Source organism: Tupaia chinensis, unplaced genomic scaffold (assembly GCF_000334495.1).
Source record: "Tupaia chinensis unplaced genomic scaffold, TupChi_1.0 Scaffold000248_2, whole genome shotgun sequence".
NCBI classification, from domain to species: Eukaryota; Metazoa; Chordata; class Mammalia; order Scandentia; family Tupaiidae; genus Tupaia; species Tupaia belangeri.
Window position 1 is genome coordinate 3,287,789 of NW_006159727.1, and position 19,013 is coordinate 3,306,801.

At 35.9% G+C, this 19,013-nt stretch overlaps 1 protein-coding gene and 1 pseudogene across 1 annotated transcript in view; one reads left to right on the forward strand and one right to left on the reverse strand.

The window, feature by feature from the left end:
- Positions 1–19,013, reverse strand: part of SYTL5 (synaptotagmin like 5) — a 249,156-nt gene that overhangs the window by 121,299 nt on the left and 108,844 nt on the right. The window lies entirely within an intron of this gene.
- Positions 14,266–14,752, forward strand: LOC106734896 (60S ribosomal protein L21 pseudogene; annotated as a pseudogene).

Here is a 19,013-nt window from a genome sequence, read left to right on the forward strand (position 1 = left end):
GGCTATGTCACTGGACTCCCACGTAGTTGACCTCAGTTCGCGTCCCAGACCAGGTGGCTTAAAACTCACGTCGGGCGCGTGTGCGTGCGTGCCCAAGATCCCGAGAGGAGAATGGAGGAGAAGAGATTGCAGCGTGGCCATCCCCCTGGGGGGTGATTTCTCGCTTTCTGTCTCTATCTCTCTGTCTGTCTGACGAGCGTATGTGCCCTATAGCAAAAACCTCTCCAAAAAAAATAAAAGAAGTTACTTAACTTGACCAAGGTGACCCTGGTAAAGAGTGGAAACTCTGGTCCAGGCTCTGAAATTTGTTAGCTATGGAATCTTAGATATGACTAAACTTTTGTATGCCTTGCTTACATGGAAAGTACTCAAATAGTCCTTGAGTCAGGGTTAACCCTCAGAAAGTGTGAAAAGTTACTACTATTATTAGCGGCAGTATAGGGCCTACATTTCATGTTTGCTGGCCTAGGTTCAATATTTTTTTCTGATACAATCAATCAAAGGTCACCAATTACCACTGGATTTTATCTTTGTTGTTTAGGAACCTAATCTGTAAGTCTGAGTGGAGCTAATACTTAGAAATATCCTGCTGTTCTTAAGTATAAAGCCTAACATATGATGATTACTCACAAGAACAATGAGTCAGACAGGAATTCACTTGAAAAAAAATCAATAACTGCTTGGTTTGTTGTGTATAACTGACTTAGAAATAATCTTCCTGTGTTTGGAGCACAAACTCTGTAATAGCCAACAAAAGTAATTAGATGGCAGCTGTGAATGGTTTGAAGCAAGTTAAATTGTTCCTTCTTGAACATGGCTAATGCAAACAGAACATCCCAATCTTTTCTGTTTTTCATGTTACTGGCTAAACTTCCGTGTAGTTAAAGATCAACAGTATTTTCTCGTGCCTGTCTCTCAATAGAGGGCAGTGAGTCTTTGTCACAAAACAGGCTTTTAGTGCTGTCGAGTTCTAGTCAAAATATGCAACTTAGAATTATAGATTTGTTTGTAGACATAGACATTTTCAGATATACAATTATCTGTGAAGGTTGGAGAAAAATGTCTATTTTGTAATAAACCATTACTGCTTTGTTTGAAACTCATCCTTGATATATCGCTTGACTTAACAAAATTAACTTCAAAAATTTTAATCATAGGGACTAGCAGGTGGCATGGTGGTTAAGGCACTGGACACTCCCACATGCCCAATCATGGTTCAAATCCCAGACCCGGTGATTTACTTTCTCACTTTCCCTCTCTCTCTCTCTTCCTCTCTGTGTCTCTTCCTGGTCAAATGAAAACAAATTAATGAGTAAATAAAATTAAACAAATAATTCTTTAAAAAATTTAATCATATACTTATTTTATTTTTTCTAAAGAATTATTTATTTAATTTTATTTATCATTTTTTAAAAATTTGCTACAGGTCACGTGTGTTCACTAGAGAGAGAGAGAGAGAGAGAGAGAGAGAGAGAGAAGGAATGTGAGAAAGCAGGCCACCGGGACCAGAACTTGGACCACGGTTGGCCAAGGGGGAGTCCAGTGCTTTAACCATCACGCCACCTGCTTGCCTCATCATATACTAATTTTAATGTGACTTCACACCAAAAGGCTGAAAACTATTGCTGTCAATACATAGCCCTTGGGAAGAGGATAAATTAGTGCATTTGTCTGTACTGTGGTACTTGAATTAAATAAATATGTTTAATATGATCTGTCTTGATCTGTGTTTACCAAGTGGGCTGTTGCTGAACTTTCATCTTTATAATCCAGATAAAAGTATGTTTCTATTTAAAGCCGATTTTTGAACCTAGAACATCATTACTTGATGACTACATTCCAAGTTTGATTTCTCTACACACACGCCCTTACCTCTTACCTCATCTCAACTATGTTTTCTGGTAATGTTTACCACTCTTATTCTTGGAAATATTTAAAACTGATAGCTAAATAATTTTTTAAATTACATTGTTTGATTTTGAGGATTTGACTTGGCTTAGAATGCTATGTGTTTTAGAGTTGCCTTTTATTCACTTTCTTAGTTTCCCTCTGAGTCTTGATACTTTCTTGGAAATATTTTCTGACTGCACAACACCAAAACAAAAATGCTACTGAAGTCTATTTATATGAACCACAAACCCTTAAATGAATCTGACGTGTACTTAATGGAAGAACAGAGTGTTTCCTGGCATTCTGTTAGAAAGATTAAATCAAATTAGCCTGAATAAGTCAACTGTCACAAGGACTGGAAACTGCTAAATTAAACTTTAACAAGAGCTACAAATGGTTCTGTGCCTACTTGGAAATGAACAAGGTTATTAGGGGTACAGTGAAAGTAAGTTCGATTTTAATATTTTTATTCAGTGAAGAAGAAAATGAAGCAACAGCCTATTAAATTATTTTGATAGTTGATAATGCTTAGAGAAAATTTTTTAAAAAGCTGAGAGGATATTTAAATAGGCAACAAGGAGTTAAAATAAGAAACACAAACAAAACAGCAACTCCAAATATTAAGTCTGAACTTTTGAAACATTAGAAAAGACAAAGATTGAAATTAGCACACTAAGAAAATATTCTCATAGCCAGCAGGGTGAATTAAGAACATGTTTGGGACCAGCAGTTGGCGTAATGGTTATGTCACTGGACTCTCACGTAGTTGACAATGGTTCAAGTCCTGGACCTGATGGCTTGAAACCCACCCTGGTTGCAAGTGCGTGCATTGCCCCAATCCTCAGAGGAGAATGGAGGAGAAGGGATTGTGGCATGACATTCCTCCCTGGGGGATAATTATTCGCCTTCCATCTCTCTGTCTCTCCAGTGAGCGCACACACCCCATAAGCAAAAATCTCTTAAAGAAGAAAAAAAAGAACAAGGCAAAGTATTTAATAGTATAATAGATTGTCTAGGAAATAGAGCACATCAGAATTTGAGGCCTTTGATGCTCAGATACAGAATCATAGATGAGAAAAATCAAACTCTTTTTGTAGCATATAACCGGATATTGGAATACTTAGTGTAAACCTTATTTATGTAATTTTAATGTATTACAAAAAAAACTATCAAATACTTAATACCACTTGTTAAGACTGGAGTTGCAGCATGTACTGGTAGCCTAGGACTCCAGAGCCTGCCATCTTAAACAGAAGCTAGAGCTCAGAGGTACTGAGATGAAATACTTACTGGCTGAAAATACAGGGTCTGGTGCTGGACTGTCTGGCTTTGAAACCTGATCCAATGGCCCAATAAATATGCATAACCTTTGTGAGTCTGTTTACTTTTATATAAATTAGATGATGTTGTCTATCCCATGGAATTCTCATGAAGATTAAATTAGTTTTTAAAATTTGAAGCTCAGGGCCAGCAATGGCATGCTGGTTAAGGTACTGGATTACCACAGGGCTGACCACGATTCAAGTTCCAGACTTGGTGGCTTGAAAATCACATTGGCATGTGTGCATGCATGCACAAAATCCCGAGAGGAGAGTGGAGGAGAAGAGATTATGGCATGGCTGTCCTCTGATGGGGGGGGAGAGTGTGATTTCTCACCTTCCCTCTCTGTCTCTCACCAGCAAGCACATGCATCTATTGCAAAAAAAAAAAAGTAAATTAATTAAAGCACTTAAAATAACCCATAGAATATTCTCAGTATTATTATTTTTATTAACATTTAAAAAAACACTTCATCCAAGTGACTATTATGTGTTAGTAAAAATACATACTCTCAGCAATGATCCTATAAATTAAGAGGGAAAGCATGTGTAAGGTTCCTTACACTCAGAAATGCTACAAGCCTATGTGTATTAATAAAAAGTATTTCCAGAATACAGGGGACAGGTGAGCTTGCCTTCGTAAGACAGACATTTGAATGCTGGCATTTTGATCCCATGACATATTGACATATTTCAGGACACTAAAAGGCAAACTGTTTAAATTCTTTTTTATTTAACCAAAAAATGTGCCTGAAAGACCCTTATCCCCATCCATGAGCCTCAAATGGTTACTAGGTATATTCATGCCTTCTTGATTTGCATTTGCTTATTTCTGCCCCAGATGGCAAGATCGTTTTGAACTGAGCCATGAGGAATTCAGCTAGGTACAGGTGTCCAGTCTGTGATTTAGTTTCCATCCTAGTTATAACCGATCCTTACCTGGTAGCTCAGTTCTAATAACAAGCTCCAACCTCATACCCATACCCAGCTCTAACGATCCCATCACCTCTTCCACACTTACAGAGTACTCACTATGTGCCAGGAATTATTTTTAATTATTTTCCATGTAGTAATTTATTTAATTCCACAATACTCCCATGAGTAGAAGTGATTAGTACCCCCATTTTACAGAAAAGAAAACTCAAAAACAGGGAAGCTAACTACCTTTTTCCCAATCTCACACAGCTGGTAAGAGACAGAGTCTTGATCCATGCTCAGGACATCTGATTGCAGAGTCCGTGCTTTCAACTACATTAGTTCAGTGGTTAAGACCTGGGCCTTGGCTCCTGTTACTGTTATTTATATAGTAAAAAAAAAAAAAAAAAAAAACAACAACAACAAAAAAACAAAAACAAAAACAAAAAACAAAAGCAAAATCAAAACAAAACCTTAGCTTGATATTTATATAGCACTTCACAGTTCAAAATTCCTTACCCCCATGACCTTATTTGTTCCTTGTGACTACTGAGTGAAACAGGATGAGTACAAGGAAACTGAGGATCACAGACAGTTCAGAGGAGGGAATGATCAGTGAAGTCAAAACTTAAACCTAAATCTTTGGCTGTGTTCTTTATACCACCTCCATGATTCTGCTTTCAGGGTTTAGAGAAGAAAAGATGGCCACGATTTTTGTCTTCTCTTGAGTTGTGGACAGGTCCATGTACCTACTATTTGAACAGAATCCTAACCCATTTCCTGACTTTAAGTCTTAAGCAAAGTTCTCTTAACCTTTTTTTAATTTTTACTTTTAAAGCTAAAACTGCCTTTCTTGAAATTGAAAAATATATTTAAAAGTAGCTATTTAATGACCACACTAAGCTATATAGCCTCAGCTAGGTGCTACTTTATAATATATTCATTCTACTCACAGAGTTTCATTCCTAAAGTCAAACGTGTGTTCACAGATATGTACAGATAAGCTGAACTTGCTACTAAAAGTAGTTAGATTAATTAAGATATTTTGTGAATCAATAAAATGTGTGTGTATTGGGGGGGAGAATGGAAAGCAACTGCAGATACCAGAGACAGTGTGGGAAGAGGATGGGAAATGGCAGAGGGTGAGAAATAGGGGAGGAAATTATATATATTTTCTATGTATATATATATATACACACATACATACATACAAGAAATGGAAAATTATTTGTTGACAATAACGTGTATGATTAATCCACTATACAGTGTATTCTGGATGGCAAATTGCGTATTGTATGCTGTGATGATGTTCAGTGAAAGAATGTAAAATAAATAAATAAATTTAAAAAAAGAAATAGATAACTAACTACTGCCGGCTAGGAAGGATGGTGGGTGGAGGTAGTTTGAAGGAAGGATAGAGTTACTATAAGTAGAGTTGAAAAGTACAGTGGGGTGAATATAGTTAACAATATTTACTGTATACTTCAGAGGACTTATAAAAGAAGATATTGAGTGTTTCCAACACAAACTAATGGTTGAGATGCTGGGTATACAAATTACCCTGATTAGACCATTACACATTGGATTCATACGCTGAAATATCACATTGTACTCCCACAAATATGTATAATTATTATATCTTAATAATGAAAAGTAAATCAAACTAAAAAGAAAATGAAAGAATAAAATACATGGTACTGCTAAATTTCCCCCCCCATTCTATATTTGTGAAATTGTTTTATAAAAAAGGTTACATTTTATTGTCTAGTATAATGTTCAATATATTTACCCACATTCAAAAATAAAACTTATGGAACTAAAAAAAATGATGTCCACAAGGTGTGGACTTTCTAATGGACATAGACCTGACCAAGACCTTGAGTTCTTGCTAGCTCTTAGACTGAGAGAGAAAAGGATGAATAAATAGAGAATAAATTTTAAAATAACAGAAAAGAGAGAGATGAAAAAAGACGGTTGCTAGACATATTATGATGAAAGAAATGAAAAGATTTAGCAGTGACTTTGGTATTAGAAACAAAGGAAAAGTTAGAAGCAAACTTGATCCCAAGTTTTAAAATGTGAGAAACCAGGAAATAGATCATCAGTGCCACTAACAGAAACATGGATAAAGGGGAAATGGTTTGACACAAAGGGCAGCGAATTTGGCCACATCATGATGAAAATCAGGTAACGGCTGGACATGCAAGTAGAAAAATATATAACATATGGAAAGGTAAGATCTGGAAGTCGATGTCTTGGACTCATCCACTTAGAGGTGATATTTAAAACTATGTGTTGACAAGAAGTCAAAGACAAAGGGGAAACTTCTAGATTATGGGCTAAATTCTAAGTCTGTGGGAAAACCCACATTTAGAAAAGAGAAGAGGGAAAGAAGAGTTTGGAAAGTGTTAAAAATGTGTTGAATAAAGAGTATAAAGTCATGAACAGAGATGGAGACAATTCAAGAAGTAAGAATTGATCATGAGTGGCGTAGAAAGTGAAGGAGACATGGAGTGAGCATTTGGAAAGGTATTCTTCATAGCACTTATGATAACTGCAATGAATTATTTGGGTAAATGAACACTTTTTCCTAACTAGACTGAAAGTATACAAAGGCAGACTAGGTGTCCCCTGCTGAAACTCCAGTATTTAATAGTACCTGTTGGACATCTGTCACTAAATAAATTATTTCTTGAATGGATGAATGAATGAAAAACGAAATAAATTTAATTGGACTTCCTAACATCAGTCCAGGTGAGTCTTGGAAGGACAGTGTCAATAGAGTAATCAAGAGAGATTTCATGTCCTAGGGGAATTTAGAACACAGTAAAATTTTAAAAGAGAAAAGTGAGGCTGTATGGGGCATGTTTTATCTACTGCCTCTTAGAAAAATGATCTTGCTGACAGGAGAAAGAAGCCAGATCAAGTGAATTTCGTATCCCTATTACACTTTGTATTTATCACACTTTATCCGTCTAAGAGCTCTGCCCTATTTCCAGATGATCTTCGGGAAGTTAAGGTACCCCCTACAGTTGCCAGCTCTACAAGTGATAGAAGCAGTGGGACCCACCTGCTTTATTGCTGTCTTCAGTAGAATCAGAAACCCAAGGGCTGGGCATGATAAAAGATGTGGAAAAGCATAGACAGAAGATACAGAGAAACAGAAACTAAAGGAAATGATGACATGACCCACTGAAAAGGATAACCAGGAATGAAAGCAGGTTGGAAAGAATTTAAAGAGTTCTGTGAAATCATGAGGGGAAAAAAAAGTGTGGATATGTGTGGGGTGTTGAGAGAGAAAGAATGCAAGAGAAGCCATACGGGCAAACATATGGGATGTACAAAAACACAGTTTCAAATACATTCTAAATAGAAATATTAAAGACAATTAGCTGAGTGATTACATATGCTGGCAACAATATTTATAACATATACCATAGTATAGTGGAGCTTAAGTAAAACAAACTGCTCATTTCACGTATTAAAACTGCACTTTTCCTTCCCTTAACATACTAAATAATTAAAAGAAAGTAGCTGCAACAATGACAAAAACACTGCATTTGCCACCAGGACACAAAGAGATAAAAACCCAATAATTCTATTCACTAAATCTACTAGAAGACCTTATCACATCTGAATATGCTGAAGGACAAAAACAGCTAATCACCAAACTTAGGCTAACAGAGCATTTTAGCAAATCATATATACACACAAAAAATGATTCAACAACTAAAAAAACCCAATAAGACATTTTCTCACCTTTTCCTTTATGTGTTTCCTTGATTAGCTGCCCATATGTAAATGCATATGTCTATGTGGGTATGTGTGTACTTATAATGAGGGATATAGAGACCTATTTAAGCATTTCACTGGAGTCCAATTGAATGGCTTCATACACTTAAGTCACTGAGTATTATAACAGACTTGTGTTAAGCTGCTGTGTAAACAACAGAAGTATAAAATTTAAAAATTGAATATTTTATCTTTGTTTTTAAGAAACTTTTTAAGGAAGAGAGTATTTAAGCACTATATTTAAATGCATTATCACATCTAAGTAATATTATCTCATTATTTTGAATGTCTTAAATACATAACACCTGTTTTCTCCATGTACATAGTTTGACATATTATGTTGAAAAGCATATTTCTCACTTAAATGACAAAGACAGAATTGCCAATTAAAAAATCTATACTAAAGGGCAAATTTACTCTGATGTATCTTTTCAGTATATATTTATACACACAGTCAGTATCTCATTTCTACATGCTGTTAAAAATGTCACATTCATGTTGAAATTACTCCAGGACTTTCAGACTTTAGCAATCCTTCTGTTGAATATATATTTATTCTAGTTATTTGTTCATATAAAAAGTAGGATCAAATGAAAAAAAAAAGCAATTCAATAATGCTAAGTAGGGCATCCAAGTGTTCTAATAAATGAAAGAGATTAAAAATAAGAGTATGGTATGAGAGGTTTTTGACAAATGACAACACTTCTGCTGTGAACTTCATTTCTGTATGTCACTAGTATACAAACTTGTTCCTGGAGATACTCGTTCTTCAGTGTGATCTCGTATATTATTAAGTGCTAATAACAAGACAATACTGTCTTTCTCTCCCTAATATATCAAACTTATAGCAGCTCAGTAACCAAAATGTGCCCTCTACATATATGAAGTACCTTTAAACACTTCACAGAAAATGTGTATTAGGAAAAAGCTCTGCATGGATTTCAAATTTGTTGCACCCAAATAAACTTGTACTTTAAATCGATTTTTTTGGTAAGCTTTTTGAAGTATCCACATATTCCTCCCTTATTTTTTAATTGTAAAATCAAATATCAGATGATGGAAGGAATCATTTCTTCCTGATCAGCAAACCTCCCCTCACCAACAAAATATGAAAATCAAGAAAAGTAAATGTCACACAGGCCTAAACACATTAGTCTTACCTCAATCTGAAGGTTAGAACAATTTTGTAGGTTCATTTTTCTTTCAGACACACAAACTGCAATATGGACTACTTGACCCTCATGAAATGCTGGGAGCAGGAACTTGAAAAACCAGCCTCTCATGTTCCCACAATCTATTTACACATAGAACACACCCAGTCACACAGAGTAATGTTTATCTGTGGCGGACAGCAATTCCAAGAAGCAGCCAATACTCCACAGTTGAGTTTTCAAAAGGGAATGCTTCTGTTGATTGGCAGGGGAAAGGTAATAGGATTCACCCTCTAAAATACATTTAGGAAGATTTTTAACATGAGATACATTTTACAACAATTTTTTAAAGATGATTCATTCTTTTAATATGCTCCTCAACCCCTGATAAACTCTATTCTTATGGAACTTGAGAAATAAGTCTACGTAATGATAACAACTCACACATATATGCCAAACACTCTGCTTTTACATTTTCATCTATAATTCCCCAAATCTATTCTATGAGTACTATTATTATCCCCATATTACAAATGAACAAACTGAGACCAGCAGGTGGCATGGTGGTTGAGGTGCTTAACACTCCCACATGGCCGACCACGGTTAGAGTCTTGGACCTGATGGCTTTCTCTCTCTCTCTCTCTCTGTGTGTGTGTGTGTGTGTGTGTGTGTGTGTTTCTCTCTGGTCCAATTTTAAAAAAATGAGTGAGTAAATAAAATTGTATAAATAATGCTTTAAAAAATGAACAAACTAAGTAGTTTTCCCACAGTCACTAATTAGTAAATAGTAGAGCCAAAAACTAAACCCAGACACTAAAGCACCATAGTCCACGTATCTAACCATAACACTGCACTGTGTACCTATGACATTTAGAAGATAATTGTGTAACAGGATATGACTGTTCAGTTAAACACTGTATAGTGAGTGAGGCTTTTTAAGGGCTTGTACAACAGTGGATTTTGAGTTAAAATGAGTTAAGTTTTGAAAGATTATTTCCTAAAGATTATTATTACTTTATGTTACCATAATCAGGTTCCTTTTTAGCTGCAATGGGGTACCTCATAGGTGGGGTCCTGGGGAATTAAAAAGATGAGTCTAGCTTAAAGTACTAAGAGAATTATTACTTTAAAAAATTTCTGTGGCCTGGGGCCGGCAGGTGGCATGGTGGTTGAGGCACTGGACTCTCACATAGTCGACCATGGTTCGATTCATGGACCTGGAGGTTTGTTTTGTCACTTTCCCTCTCTCTCTCTCTCTCTCTCTCTCTGTCTGATCAAATTAAATTTATAATAGTAATAATGTTGAACAGATAATTCTTTAAATTTTTTTTTTTCTGTGGCCAGAGGGTACATGAGTGAAAGAGAGAAAAAGACGGAAAGAGGGAGAGAAAGAGAACTCCTCAGTGGGGCTCAGTTACACTGCCACTATACTTTTTGGTTCAATTCCTCATCCTGTTAGGATCCTGAGCATGCGGACACATGCCCAGTATTTCTCAAGCTGCCAGGCTAGGATTCAAACCCTGGTCAGACATATATGATCTGGCTTCTTCTATACAGTGTTTAACCACTGCACTACAGGGCCAGCCCTACTTTCTTATGTTAGATAATTTAATGTAAGAGAAATCAATGCATCATGTTAAAAGCACCTCAAGGATGTATATTTTGTTCTGTCTGTTTTTCAGTCTGGATACTTCCTATTGACATGTCTTCAAGTTTACTGACTTATCAGCCACCTCCAAGTTGATGTTAGCCCCATCTATTGTGTTTTTATTTCAGCTGTTTTAATTTTCAGTGCTAACATTTCCACGTGGCTATTTTTCAGTTTCCATTTCTCTGCTCAAAGTCACAATCTGTTTGTTCATTAAGACAATATTTTCTTGACTGTTTGAACACATTTTTCTTTAATTCATTGAATATTTGCTTTAGTCTTTCTCTGTAAATCCAACAACTGGGCATCATTGAGTCTATTTCCATTGACATCTCTTTTTTTCTTCTCCATAGGTGATATTTACTTTTAACTTTGCATGTTGGATAATTTTTATTATATATTAAACAACAATGTGGGTGATACATTCTAGACACCCTGAGTTCTGCTATCTTCCTTAATATTATTTTGGTTCTAGTAGGCAGTTCATTAGATTTGATTTTATGCTTTAATGAGGTAGTTGTGCAGAAAGCCTAAGGTCTTTCCTATACCTACTGATTTGGGGAAATCGACCTCCAAATTCTTTTTCCCCTGTAAATCTTTTTTTTTTTTAATAATTACTTATTTAACTTTATTTTTTCATTCATTTATTTTAATTTGAGCAGAGAGACACATACACAGAAAGAGAGGGAAAATGAGAAAGTAAGCCAACAGGTTGAACTATGGTCAGCCATGTGGGAGTGTCCAGTACCTTAATCACCATACCACCTCCTGGTCTCCTCTGTAAATCTTTTAAAGCTTGATTGTTAGGATTTTTAAAGATACATCCATTATAGCTCTTAGTTTAGGGTATTGCCTTTACTCCTAAGGATTGTGAAGATTTGGCTGGATGCTCAGGATATTAATGAGGTATTAAGGTCTTTTCACTCTTGCTGGGCTGGAACTCCAACATCCGCTAATATCAGCTAACTGGTAATATCTGGGTTCTGCTTTCAGCCCGATTAGGAGATACTCTCTTTCTATTCTGGGATAGTACTGTCCTGCAAAATTGCAACCCAGCCCTGAGCCAAAAATTCTATTTTTTTTTTTTTTAAGATTTTTGCCATAGGGTACATGTACTCACTGGATAGACACAGAGACAGAAAGTGAGAAATCAGTCCCCAGGAGGATGGCCATGCTGTAATCTCTTCTCCTCTATCTTCCTCTCTGGATTTTGGGACATGCATACAAATGCAGCTGGCATGTTTTTCAAGCTGCTGGGACTGGGACTCTAACCATAGAGTAGGCCATGTGGGATCCAGCACTTTAACTCCCACACCACCTGCTGATCCTCAGTTAAAGACTCTCGAAAATCTTCCAAGTGAGTTTTAAAGATATTGTTTTGCATAGCACCTCCTTCCCCTTCCCATCAAATACATTCTAATGTCCTGTTTTGCAAATTCCAGTCTATTTAGGTCTATGAAACTCTGATTTCTGCCTCCTTGATTCAGTAATACTACTGTTTTCTTCCAGGAATCCAGTTCACTATGTCACTGTAATGTTTTCCCTAGACAGAGCTCGGGAGTAATGGTTGAGCTACCTTGTGAGTTTCCTCTGTCAGGAATCACTACATTGTGCTACCTGTTTTACAATGCCTGAAACCAGTAAGCTCATATATTTTTTTCCAGTGTGGTGGTTTTTTTGGCAGAGGGGCTAGTCCAGTACAAGTTACCTGATAATAGTCAAAATGAAAGTCTCCCAAAGGGATTCACTTTTTATTGGCCTTAAATGTCATAAGAAACCCATTTTCCATGCCCAGCCTTACACAACCCTCCACAATTTTAATCCTTCTCAAAACTTGACTGTATGCAGCATATTACAGGAAAATGGTGGGTAACAACATCAGGAGAGCTGAAATAAATTAGTTTGGTGTTCTGTCCTTCATCCATACCTAGGGAGTTAGTCTGAGTGCCGGTAGAAGCAAATGCTGAAACAAGGACTTGGATGGAAGTAGTTTATTTGGGAGGTATATTAGCTTCTAATGGCTTCTGTAAAAATGATTATAATTTTTTTACTTAAAAAACTTTTTTGGGGGGACCAGCAGTTGGCATAACGGCGATGTTGCTGGATTCCCAAGTAGTCAATCGCGGTTCAAGTCCAGGACCTGGTAGCTTAAAGTCACGCCGGGAGCGTGTGCATGCGTGCCCAAGATCCCAAGAGGAGAATGGAGGAGAAGGGATTGAGGCTTGGTCATCCCCCCTGGGGGTGATTTCTCACTTTCTGTCTCTCTGTCTCTCTCTGTGTTTTTTGGCGAGCACATGCGCCCTATAGCAAAAACCTCTTAAAAACAAAACAAAACAAAACAAAACAAAACACCAAACACTTTTTTGGGTCTTATTGAAATCAGGGGTTTGAAATAATTTTCACTGGGTTAATGTCTGGGTGTTGCTAAAGCCATGTTCTCTGCAGAGGCTCTAGAAGAAAAATTTGTTTCCTTGCCTTTTACAACTCCTAGAACTACCTTCCTTGTATTCCTTGTCTCGTGGTCCCTTCCTCCATCTTCAAAATCAACAATGTAGCATATTGCTTCACTGGCTGCATTGTCTTCTTCTATGTCAAATCTCACTGTACTTTCCTCTTATTACACCTGTGATTGCAATCACCTCACCTCAAAATCATTCCCTTAATCTTGTTTATCATATAAGCAACATTAACTGGTTTAAGAATTAGAACCTGAATATATTTTAGACCCCAGTATCTAGCCTACCAAAGTCTACATACTGGCCTCCAGAAATTCATGTACATTCTGCATGCCAAGTGCATTTACCCCATCCCATCAACTCCAAAAGTCTCGATCTATTTTAGTACCAACTCGCAGTCCAAAATCTGATCATCTAAATCAGGTATGTGGTATGACTGAGTATGATCCACTCTGTGGTAGAATTATACATTTGTGAACATACAAAACTAAAAAACAAGTTATCTACTCTTTTTTTGGAGAGTTTTTTGCTATAGGGCACGTGAGCTCACCAGAAAGAGACAGAGAGACAGAAAGCAAGAAATCACCTCCCAGAGGGGATGGCCACACCGCAATCTCTTCTCCTCCATTCTCCTCTCAGGATCTTGGGCACACATGCCCTGCATGAGTTTAAGGCACCAGGTCTGGGACTTGAACCGTGGTCAACTACATGGGAGTCCAGTGACATAGCCATTATACCATCTGCTGGTCCCAAGTTATCTACTCTTAAAACACTATGATGGGATAGACATAGTATAAAAGTTACAGATGGTGTTATTCTAAAAGGGAAAAAGAAAAGAAAAATAGTCAAAGGCCCCAGGAAATTTCAAAATCCAACTAGTACGTTTTAGCAGCTTTTGAGGCCTAAAAATGCACCTCTATGACTCAAAGCTCTGATCTCTGTGCCTATAGTTCAACTCTTTGTGACAGAGATTCTACCCTACTGCCTGTGGCTGACCTCTGGGCCTATTTTAATTTTACTGATAAATATTTTTGTATTTAGAAATTAAACCAACCCCTTTGACTGGAACCACCATCTTCCAGTAATTAACCAAAATGACAAACACTAAGGAAAAGAGGAGAGGCACCCAATATATGTTCTCTAGGCCTTTTAGAAAATATGGAGTGGTTCCTTTGGCAACATACATGCAAATCTACAAGAAAAGTGACATTGCAGACATCAAAGATATGGGTATTTTTCAAAAAACAAATGCCCCACAACGTTAGCATGGCAAAACTAGAAAAGTCTACAATGTTAACCCAGCATGCTGCTGACCTTACTGTAAACAAACAAGTTAAGCGTACGACTCTTTCTAAGAGAATTCATGTGTGTATTGAGCATATTAAGCATTTCAAGGGCAGAAATGGCTTCCTAAAACATGTGAAGGAAAATGACTAGAAAAAGAAGGAAGTCAAAGAGAAAGGTACCTGGGTTCAACAGAAGCACCAGCCTGCTCCACCCAGAGAAGCACACTTTGTGAGAACCAATGGAAAGGAGCCTGAGCTTCTGGGACATATTCCTTATAAATTCATGGCATACTAGGTGTTAAAAATAAATAAAAAGAACTCTGGGTTAAGAAGAAAAAGAGGAAGAAGAAAGAGAAGAAGAAGAAAAAGAAAAGAAAAAAGAGAAATAAATAAAAGAGAGAGAAGAAAGAAAAAGACAGAAAGACAGAAGAAAGAAAGAAAAAAAGAAGGAAAGAAAGAAAGAGAGAAAGAGAAAGAAAGAGAGAGAAAAAGAAAGAAAGAGAAGGAAAGAGAGAAAAAGAAAGAGAAAAAATAAAATCAAAATCCCTCCCAGAGCCAGGTAAGTTTCAATGACAGAAAAGTACACCTCATGCACAGTTAAAACCCGTGTGTGTCTTTTCTTGGCTCTCCCAAAGTAATCCAAACTATCAATAAAACGTTATTGACTCTATTTTCCTAAGTTTAATTTTCTGATTTTCTAACTTGGTATTTGTTTTATTTATTTTGGATACATTTATGGCCCATAAATTATTCCCCAATGTTGGCAGAAATGGATGTTAATTTGATTTCAGAGCCTGACAGTTTGAAGATCTTTCCATATGGACTCATGGCTTATAGAGATCTAATATCTGTTGTGTGAGCAACAATAGAGAATCTGGTCTGTCAGTATTTGTGTTTGTACATTTTGAACTCCAATCAATCAAGAATTTAATATACTCTATGATGAGAAAGGTTGTCTGATTTCTGGAGGGGTTTTTGTTGTTGTAGCTGTTGTTTTTCTTTGTTTCTGTTTACTCTTGATTCACAGAAGAAATTGTGAAAGTAAAGTTACAAGCTCTGTTTCTTTGTACCTGTATGTCTCTGTGTCTGTAAATCAGAAATGACTTCACCTCTAAATGTGTGAGTGTGTTATGTTTTTCCTACCTCTGGATGATACTAATATATGAGAGTATAAAATTTCTGAATTTAAGATTCCTGTTCTAATTGACATATCTAATAAATAATTTATTACATAACTTGGATATTACTAAAATTCCCTGAAAATAGAGAAACTAAACACTTTAAATAAGTTAGAGTCAAACAATACATATTGTCCCAGAAACTAACTCACAACCATTTTAAGAACTTTTTTATAATATATTTTAATTTCTTTTATACATTCAATCACTATACATCACTTAGTTTATAAGTGAATTTTCCAACATGAATACATTTCACACCAGTTCAGTTGGGGATACTATACACATTACCATCAACAGATAATAATCAATTTCTGTGTCCCATAATTGTCTTGCCTCTCTATTTTTCTCTATTTTTCTCCTTAATGTCTTTCCTTACACCCTCCTCTTTCTCCTACCCTCTTCCCACACTGTATCCAGTATCTATAACCATCGTCCATGTTTCTATATCCTCTAATCTGCAAATAGTATATATTAAGTGGAGACAAACAATGTCTCTCCTTCATAGCCTGGCTATGAAGTAGTAGCAGTAAATCGTCCATATTTGTCCATTTTCTATCAAAAGTCAGGGTCTTGTTTTTTACGACTGAGTATTGTAAGAATTTAAATTCACATAATTTATGTAAATCTTTGGCAAACATGACTATCTTAATATTTTGAGTTTTGGGATAGATTTGTGTGTCAACTTGGCTGGGCTAAGATACTTAGCTGCTAAAGCATTATTTATGGGTATTATCTGTGAGAGTGTTTCTGGAATAGATTTGCATTTGAATTGTTAGACTAAGTAAATAAGATTACTCTCTTCGATGTGGGTGGGCATCACTCAATACATTGGGAGTTCAAATAGAATAAACAAGTGAAAGAAGGGTAAATGTACCCTGAGCTGGGACACTCATCTTCTCCTGCCCTCAGACATCAGCACTCCTGGTTCTTAGGCCTGTGGACTCAGATTGGGATTACATTGCGTCCACTCTCCTCAGTTTCTTAGGTCCTTAGACTCAGGTTGAACTACACCTCTGTCTTTCCTGGTTCCACAACTGGCAGACTGTGGGACTTTGGGTCTCCATATTTGACACACACATACATATTTATATATACATGTATATGCAACATTTATATCTTATTGCTTCTATTTCACCCCTAAACCAGGTTTTAGGAAAATGCCTATGTCTTCTCCAATTTATCAGTGTTAAATATAAAACAAGTATACTTTTTCATGTTTTTTGGTATGTTTTCTCTAAACTCTCACAGTAGTACTGATCAAATGAGCTAGACTTACTTCTATTAAAAGTTTAAGATTTATAAATCATAAATGTATTTAATAAAGTAAAATTTATTTAATAAAGTAGAATTATTTTCCCCACAAACTTGTATATCCTCAGTAATAAGTTGTTGTGGATAAGCTAGAGAAAAAATTTTTAAACTTTTTAGATAACTGAAAATCTTGGATGATATTACAGTAAGTTCATGAATATTCAATAAATAAATTGATAATTTATAAATAATGTAAAATACTGAGGGGCCAGTAGATGGCATAATGGTTATGTTGATGGGCTCCTGCATGGCTGACAATGGTTTGAGTCCCAGACCCAGTGGCTTGAAAATTATGCTGAGTGTATTTACATACTTGCCTAAGATCCCAGGAGGAGAATGTAGGAAAAGGGATTGCAGTGTGGCCATCCCTAGGGGATCACCTGGGGGTGATTTCTCACTTTCTCTCTCACTATCTCTGTCTGTCTCTCCAACAAATGTGCATGCTCTATGGAAAAAGTTTCAAATATATATAAAATATATTTATATATAATATTCATATATATAAAACATTGATGCATTGATTACTAAGCATAATCTTATTTTATATATCTTTACTTCTTATTTGTGCTTGCTACAAAGTTGCTAATTCTTTGCATCTGTCAATGAACATAGTCATTTCTGCCACATTGGAAAGTCATATAAAGCATGTACATGGCTGAATAAAGTAGAGTTAGGATGCGAACCACGGTCGACTACATGGGAGTCCAGCGACATAGCTATTACACTAACCGCTGGTCCCAATTTTTTAAATTTCTAATATATATGGGTGAATGAGGCTTTATTAGATGTCTCAAGATAATGTGATTTATTTTGTTGACTAAAAGAAAAAAATAAAGTGTTTTGATCCGAAGTAAAATTGCTTTTTGTTCTAAAATGAGAACAAAGGGTAGTGAAAGACAAACCTGAGAAGATACAAAAGCTCTAGAAAGTTCAGCAAATAGATGCTAAAAAGGTGCACAGATTTGCATTAAAATTTTCTAAAGCTGGGGCTGGCAGGTGGTGTGGTAGTTGAGGCACTGGACTCCCACATGACCAATCGCAGTTCGAGTCCCGGACCCAGTGGCTTAAAATTCACAACAGGTGCATGTATGTGAGAGCCCAAAATCCTGAGAAGAGAATGGAAAGGATGGGATTGCAAGATGGCCATCCCCGCAGGAGGTGATTTCTCATTTTCCCTCTCTCTGGCTCTTTCAATTCTCTTCAGTGAATGCATGCACCCTGTGTAAAAAACTTAAAAAAAAAAAAATTCAAAGCTGACTCAGCTTTCATGAATTAATTCAAAAGATCTTCAAAAAGAGCTCATATTAACTTTCATATTAAATACTATATTAAATATAGAACTGAATCTGATTTACTCTTTGTTAAAAGATCTTTTATTAGAGTATAGGTCTTCTATTAATATTAATAATATATTATACAAGGTAACATACACACTCATTTGGTTATAGTTCTAGAGGTCAGAAATTCAAAATCAGTTTCTCTGGGCTACATGCTCTGTAATCTGCCCTTAAAGTAGAGATTCTGTATTTCAGTAGAATAATTTTCAACACATTGCTCTCACTTTGGCATATCCTTGATTATTCTCTTTAAAATAAAAAAGTTGCATTTTAATAATACTTATTTACACATTCATTATACTGCCACTTTCAGTAATAGGTAGCCAAACTACAACCATTTACATACTGAGGCTTCCATAATTTTAAGTTATCATATGTCCTGTAAATGTTGTTTATCTTTTTTAAATGGAATAATAAATTAAAACTTACATAAAACAATACTTTGAAATATATTTTGCTCTTTAAATGCCCTGATATTTCCAACAAAACCCTGGAAAGTCACAAAAATTTATTTTGTCACCTTGTTACAAGAGAAGTGGTAGAAATATGTTTCTTTACACAGTACTATTTATGAGTTGAACAGATAAATAACTGCCTAAAAGAGATTTTCAGACTGCCCCAGATTAAATTTCAATCCAAAACATATTCTTAACATGAATATTTTAGAAATTGTATCATTTATGGGAAGGTCCTTGACATTTTTCAATATTTCTATTTCCTAGATTCC